Below are 8,133 nucleotides of genomic sequence, written 5' to 3'. Positions count from 1 at the left end.
GCGGAAGGAACGGAGGGGAGGACGCAAGCGGTTGCTTACTGGAGCCTGGAGGTAGGCAAGGAGGTGGGATCCTGATGCTCAGCCCAGATTCCAAAAGGGTGTCTGGTTTCATGGAAACATTCCTCTCACCCTCATTTATCATCGCACACCCCACCCCCGCTTTTCAGATCCAGGTTCAGGAATAACCCAATCCTTGGCACCCTCACAAGGTGGAAGTACCTTTCACAGCTCATCGCCTGAATGCCTTGCTCCTTACATATATATGTTTGTGTTGGGGGAATGTGAGCTTCTCAGTGAAGTTGATACCTTGTAGATTTTAAGAATGTCCAACTTGATTTTATTCAGTTTCTTAAAGGATGTGTTTCCTGTGGGCAAGAATTATGGGAAATAAATGTCAGTGTCATATACAACTGCAGTGGCAGCTCAGAAATCACCTTCATTGCCCCCCAAAAGTTTTCCCTATGCAAGTTTTCTTAATGTCCACATGTAGTGAATGGAGACTTGGCTTGTTCCATTATATGTAAACGGGGAGGAGGGGTCACATCCTTGTCTTTTAAATTGGGGGATATCAAAGACATTAGAGTTTCTCTCTTTTATCTCTCTCATCGTTATCTCTGTCTCTCTTTCTGTCTCTCACTTTCCCACCATCCTGACTTCTTTCCTTCTTTATCTTTTCTTCTCTTCCTTCTCTCCTTCCTTCCTTCCTCCCCCCCTCCATTCCTTCCTTCCTTCCTTCCTTCCTTCCTTCCTTCCTTCCTTCCTTCCTTCCTTCCTTCCTTCCCTCCCTCCTTCCTTCCTTCTTCTCTTTCTCTCTCTCTCTCATTTTCTTTCTTTCCATGTGCTGCTCATTAATAAATGTAATGTGAATTTAGAGAGAATGGAACACTTTTGCAATATACAGAGATGATAAAAGACTTCTTTCCTACCTTGCCTGAAGTTTTTTATTTAAGTTTCTGATCCTTTTTAGTTTTGAGGTAATTTGGAGGATGACTGAACTAATATCTTGGGTGCAATTCAGCATGGTAAGATTTTGTATACAGTATGTTTAATTGTTCCCTACTCTTACACATTAGCTAATAATAGGAATTACATGAATTATTAAAAAAGGCCCTTGATTTTTGGCAAACAATATTTTTGAACTGTGGGAAAATGTTAAAAATCAGTATTACAATTTAAGTGGCAAGAATATGGATTCACAGGTGAAAAGAGAGAGGCAAGTTAACCTTAAGAGAGTGGTTTAATGAAAAATCAGTGCCTGAAATTTCATATCTACATACGGTAATCAGTGAAATAAATGAACCCGTTAGTATTCGGATCTTGCAATACTTAGTTCCATAAAGACACTACTGTATATTTTATTTCTGATCTCATTTGTTGTAGTAGAATAATATTAGATGGTTTTATGCACTTTTCCACACATGTGTGCTGTAGATTTCAGGATATCCTATAAAGCAGTGGGAGGCAAGGTCCAAGATCTGGCCTCAATAACATCTGTCCTCTACAAGGATCCCTTTACATTAAACTGCAACTAGTAGAATCTGGAACTTGAACTGCTGCTGCTGCTTTGTGCTTGCTTGCTTTTTTATTTTATTTATTTGTTCTCTCTCTCTCTCTTTCTCTCTTGCTTCTGTACACTTATAGCTTCCAGTCTGAACGTAAATCTCCCTCTGTGCAATGGCCCTTGTTACTTGTATTCTTCCTCTTAGGGCAGCTCACAGTTGGGTTGCCCAGAATTAAAATAAATTAATCCCCTGACAGTATGGTTTATACATTTCCTGGGTATATACTGTGTATGCCTAGGCTTCCTGCTGAGCCAGGTGTGTTGGAGGACGTGGAGAGTATAGGGAGACCAGAGTACCATGAAAGTGGTGAGAGTAGGACTAAATTAGGAAGATGGACTGTACTGAAGGAGAATTAGGACAGTGTAAAAGAGGAGGAAATAAAGCAAAACTCTGAGGGGTGTGTGTTTGAGAGTGTGTGTGTGTGTGTGTGTGTAAGATGGATTATCGTCAGCCGAAATCAACCTTATCTTAAATCTGCATGAGCAGGTTTATCTCAAAGGGCAAATTCTTCTCTTGGTAAATGCTTTGAAAAGACTTGAGAATCCCAAGGGGGGAAGAAACAGCTCTCATTTGTAACTATTGACTTTCAAATAAACTCTTTAGCTCCAGGCTCTAGAACAGTTTTTCTCAAATTTTAGTGCCTGAAGATGCTTAACAATTGAGACTTACAACTCCTAACATGCAAGATATTGGTTCAAGAGGGTCCAATTAATTGCATATCTAACAGGATGGGTGATTCCAGTTCTCCTAGTTCAAGAAGTATTCTATGAAATTGACAGGCTTAGTGTTAATGAACTTGATTTTTGTGAGGGAGGGTGTCATACTTGCATTTTAATGTAAAAACTTCCCCTAGTATTTATCTTCTTGAAATTTTCTTGTTTTCTTCTATCAATGCCATTATTATTGTCATGGCTGTCCTGTTAGAAGATGGGCATTCTCAAATATCAAAGTTTTATCATTTGTATATTTGCAGCCTTGGATCGTGGCCCTTTGGGATTTAAACTAGAAAGCACTAGTACTGAGGTGACAGAAATGCTTCAGCATTATTAAAATCTTAAGTTAAAAAAAAATCAGTGTACTGATGGGTTTGGTTTGATGATGACTTTAAACATTATGATTATCACTTTCTGACTTGGACAGATACAAACTTTTTTTTTATTCTCACCTTTTAATTTCATGTGTTGATATATTTATCTATTCCCTAATGCAAAGCAGTTCAGGTCACTTTCATGAAATTATACAAAGAGAAAGTGAATTTAACAGTGCCTACAATCATTTTTTGCTAGTACATCTCTTCATTTCCATTAATAAAACTTCACAAAGGTAACATAAAAGTGAAAGAGATGATTGATCACATTCTGAACACAATGGTGAGTTAGGTCATTTTATTGAGCCTATTTTTGAAAATAACATCTCCATGAAATTCGTAATTTTTCCCACTCTTTCCAGCCTAAAGATGTTGGTCATTCATTACTGTGGTGTTCAATCTGTGTCAGAGTTCCAATTTCTGCTTTTTGCACTATTTTCATATTCAGTGCTATTTTACAGAACATGTTTTTGGGATCGTAAGCATTAGAGATTTCTACTAATTAAAAAGTTTGCCCAATAATAGTACAGCGTTACATATCAATAGACAAAAAGAATATTGTATTTGCTTATTTTCTTTAAATAACCACTTTACTCAACTGACATTTCCCAGTTGTCTTATGCTATATCAAAGTGTTGGCTGGCTTCTAATTTAAACTATCTGCATGTCGAAATAAAAAAAAAATGCAGTTTGCATGCTTTAATGAAATGTCCTCTCTAATAATGCATGTAGTGGAATAATGTGAATTATAAGCTAATCTCTTTTGATATTTGGTTGGTGTTACACTAAGAATTTGGAAACCTGGGGAAAAAATTAGGAAACTAGTTAAATTCTTGGAAAATAAACTTAACCTAAGAGAAGTTTGTTTTTGCTTCATATTAACCCCAAATCACGGGCATTATGATTGATATATTGATGTTGACACATAGTGACACAGCTTCAGAATTTCTGCCATAGTTCAAGGGCTTCTTTGTAAAATAATTATACACCGCTGATAGGAAACACAATCAATTTCTATGTAAAAAGATATAAATAATTTTGTTTAGCTGTTCTAGAAATTCCTTTTACTTTCACATAGTCCCTTTCCCCATGGGGTGAGAGAGACAGTAGTCCACAGGATGGCGCTATTGTGACGCATAGTATTTTGAATAATTTTACCCTTGAGCCATCTTTAGCTACATTAATACTAATGGAAATATTGACTTTTCTCCAATGATAAATTTCTGACACTTTTTTCTTCAAGCCAATGGATATCTATCAGAAGGTGTTAGTGCCCATTATTGCCAAAGACTGCCTTTTAAAAAATAATCCCCCAGGAGGATCTAGTAGCCACCACTCTTATCTTTTCTCTCCTCATCCTCTGTGATCTGATGAAAATCATATTATATCTGTAGATATATATATATATAAAATAAATTGATTTCACATAAACCAGAAACATATATTTTTCATTAACTATAGTGTTATATATATTCTCATCCCTGTCCTATATTCATAGAATGAGAATGGGTCTTCTTCCACATACTACATTTGCATTTCCATTGAATTCATCCATGCTACCTAAAAAATCCATTCACACTAATATTGATTTAATGGATTCCTTAACAGGATTGATTTGTGTTTTAAAAGAGGATCACTAGAAGAAGATAAATCTTAACACACATCTACCCTGAAGATTTTCAAGTCCTTAGACAAAATGAAAAAACAAAACAACAACAACAACAACAAAACCACTACAACCTAGTCTCAAAAACCACAGCCACTTTTATGTAAGTCCAGTCCTACGACCTAGTTAAGGCCTGCATCTGTCTGATATCCCGTGTCTGGGAGTGCCAGAGCCTATTCAAAGTCTTCAGGTACAAATAAGAAACAACTTGTGTAGAAACTCACATTTTAACAATGAGAATAGGACATTAACATTAGAATATATAAAGAACAGGAGGTAGAATCCAGGGACTAGCGATACTTCGGTGAGAACGTGTTTGAAAATATAGAGAACAGCAGGTAGAATCCAGGGACTTGAGATACTTCAGAAAGGTCAAACACATGTTAGATCCTCTGTCTTGGTATGCCATTTCTTGGTATGCCATTTGCTCAGTTTTATGAGTGGGATTAGACTAGATGACACATCTGTGGTACAGACAGCAAATCCAAGAGGCAGGAGAAATCACGGTGCCTCGGTCCAGCCTGTATTTTCTTTAGGAGTGGGAGTGGGGAGAGGACATTTGCATGCAGGTTTCTGGAGGTTTTTCTTTTGCCAATGTGAGAAATTATTTCACGCTATGCCAACTAAAAGTTTGATTCCTGGTAAAAAGAGATTACTTTTCTTTAATTCTTAAAACTATTTCATGATTGTCTTCTAAGAATTGTACTTCTTTGGTTACTTTACATTGGAATTCTTATGGTTGATCAGCCATTTAATTTAAATAAAATATCTTACATTTTATGAAAAAATTCTCTTACACTAAGATGTTCTGGACTGCACCATACAGCTGCGTAAAGTTGGGTAAAATGGAAATATTGGCCTATGCTTTAAAGATGAGCAAATCATTAGAAATGATTCATAGAACTATGTTTGTTCACTTTTCTAAAGTTCTTATTTGTGAATGACTCAGTTAAGTCTCCACCTCTTTTTCAGTGTTGAATTCCTTTCAAGAGTGAAGCAAGGAAGAGAAAGGAAGTACAATTACAATTATAAGTTTTGACTTAAGATATTTAACTGTGGGCCAGGCGCAGTAGCTTACGCCCATAATTCCAGCACTTTGGGAGGCTGAGGCTCACTTGAGCTAGAGTTTAAGACCAATCTGGGCAACATAGTGAGACCCTGTCTATATAAAATGTGTGTGTGTATATATATAAATATATATAACATATACACATAAATAGAGAGAGTATATTTATATTTAACTATGAATGATCCTTAAAAAGGGCTTTCAATGTCACTTTCTCATTTTTTATACATTCTTCAAATCAGAAAAATCATGTATATGTAAGTATATATGTCCACATGTACATATGTATGCTAGAGTTTTTTCCTATATTTATTGAATTTTTTCTTTTTTTTATAATTACCACATGTACCCTTTTTCACCTTAACACGGCAGTCCCCAAACTTTTTGGCACCAGGGACGAGTTTTGTGGAAGAAAATTTTTCACAGACCAGGAGTGGCTGGGTGAGTGGGTTGTGGGGATGGGGATATGTGAAACTCTTCCACTTCACATCATCAGGCATTAGTTATTAGATTCTCATGAGGAGTGTGCAACCTATATCCCTCACATGTGCAGTTAACAGTAGGGTTCCTGGTCCTGTGATAATCTAATGCCGCTCTGAGTTCTGACAGGAGGCGGAGTTCAGGTGGTAATGCAGCCCAGCATTACCTGTCCTGCAGGTCACCTCCTGCTGTGAGGCCCAGTTCCTAACAGAAAATGAGCAGGTAATTGGTCTACAGCCCCTGGGGTGGGGGACCCCTGCTCTACGGTGTTTTCCACATTGCCAACAAGGACAGACTTTTTTGAATAATTAATAAGTTATTAAATAATCTGTGGGCTTCACTCAAAATGCTTCTATAAATAAATTTTTAAAAGGACGACTAACAAATACGCATGTTAGAAATCCATGATATTCCAGTTTTTATTTCTTCTTTGCTAAAACATGTAAGTTAAATTCTATTCAAATTACTATCTCTACTGTATATTCTCATAGATTCCAATATGCTTAGGAGAGTAAACATTGAGTTTAGCATTGCTGTAATTTAATAATTTGATGAATAAACGCAATCTAATTGCTGTTTAAAAATAGTTTTCTAACATAAACATAATATATGTATATATTCAGAACAGTTTTTACTAATGCATTATGTATTAAATTAACATTTGCATGACATATTATGTTCTTTAAAATGGGTTCATAAATGTATGACAGAATTTTAAATTATTTTTAATTTTAAAAGACTTTACCTGCAAAGATGTACACATGAATTTGAGCTGATATCATTTGAGTTGTATTTTATATAGTATTATTTAAAAATGTTAGGAGCATCGAGTTCTTAAAACTTAATATAATTGAAAAATAATATATTAATTATTATACCACTGCTAGATTATATATTATTTATGGCTTTGCAATATACTTGGAAACCTAGTACTTGATGTTTTTAAATGTCTTCTTATTTCTCTAAGAAACATTCTACTAAATTATTGAAAATGGAATTGGAAATTTTTAGGGTGCAAATATTCAAATTTCATACTCAGAATTATTGTTTTCCTCCTAAAATTCTAAAAGTTATAATAAATAAATGTAATAATATAATAACTGAAATGTGACATTATAATCAATGGGTATTATGATTAGCTGTCTTAAGGTTCTGAAACATGAATTAACTTAAAAAAAGTAAATACTTTAAACTTCTGTAGATGTGTATTCTTGCTGACCATTTTGTACAGATGTGAGGGAATATAATTTATTCTCTATTTTTATAACTAGAGCTATAAAACATATAACTCACGCAAATGCTTGTAACACACATGCAAAAAAAATAATAGTTTTTCAGTAATACCTACAATTACCAAGCTTCTCACAGTTATTCACTCTTTGAAATACGTTGTGTGTTGTTAGGTTAAAGAATGTTTTTCAATTGGTATTTAGAATACATCTGGACCACAATATACTGATGACATTTGGCCTGTAGTAAGGAATAACAAACCCATTTTTAAACATCCTATTTCCAAAAATAACAGGTTAAATTTGGTGAAACAGTACAGTGAATCTGTATTATTAATTGTGAGCATATGCTTAGGCAAGGGCATATTGGTTATTATAATGAAAACAGAGAAAGGGATGGGCAAGAAAGGAATAGTACTCCTACCCATCTCCAAATGGGAAAAGAAAGACTATAAATTTGGGAATTAAGTCTTAGAAAAGGATACTAACTGTTCTAGGCAAACATTTAATTAATAAATAAAAAGTTGGCCAGTTCAGACTTCCTTTAATGAGCTTCAAAGTAATTTAAAATGATAGCATTCCAATTTAATAAATATTATATGTGACTTCTACATTAGATACTATATTTTCATCTGGAAAGCTATAGTTTTCTACATGATAAGCCATGAAAAACACATATTAGAAATTTTAATTATATATATTTATCTGTTCAAAATAGCTCCAAGTTAGAAAATTTAGATATTAAAAATAATAATGAATTATGTTATAATTATTTTGTGCCAGTTATTACTTTAAGCACATTACATTTATTAACTCATTTGATTTTTGTAACTTTATAAACGCATAGTATTTTCTAAACTTATTATTAGCTAGGCATGATATGTTCAGGAAAGTTTAAAACTTTGTCCCAAGTTTCCCAGTTAGAAAGAGATTGAGCGTGGATTCAAATCAAGGGTCCAGATACTGTGTTCTTGATTTCTAAGAGCTCTTGAGAGTATTTTAAACGAATACCACCTGTCATAATTTTAAGACTTTTGCTTGAC

This window comes from Piliocolobus tephrosceles, chromosome 9 (genome assembly GCF_002776525.5).
Source record: "Piliocolobus tephrosceles isolate RC106 chromosome 9, ASM277652v3, whole genome shotgun sequence".
Taxonomy (NCBI): Eukaryota; Metazoa; Chordata; class Mammalia; order Primates; family Cercopithecidae; genus Piliocolobus; species Piliocolobus tephrosceles.
This window is presented reverse-complemented; position numbering follows the sequence as displayed.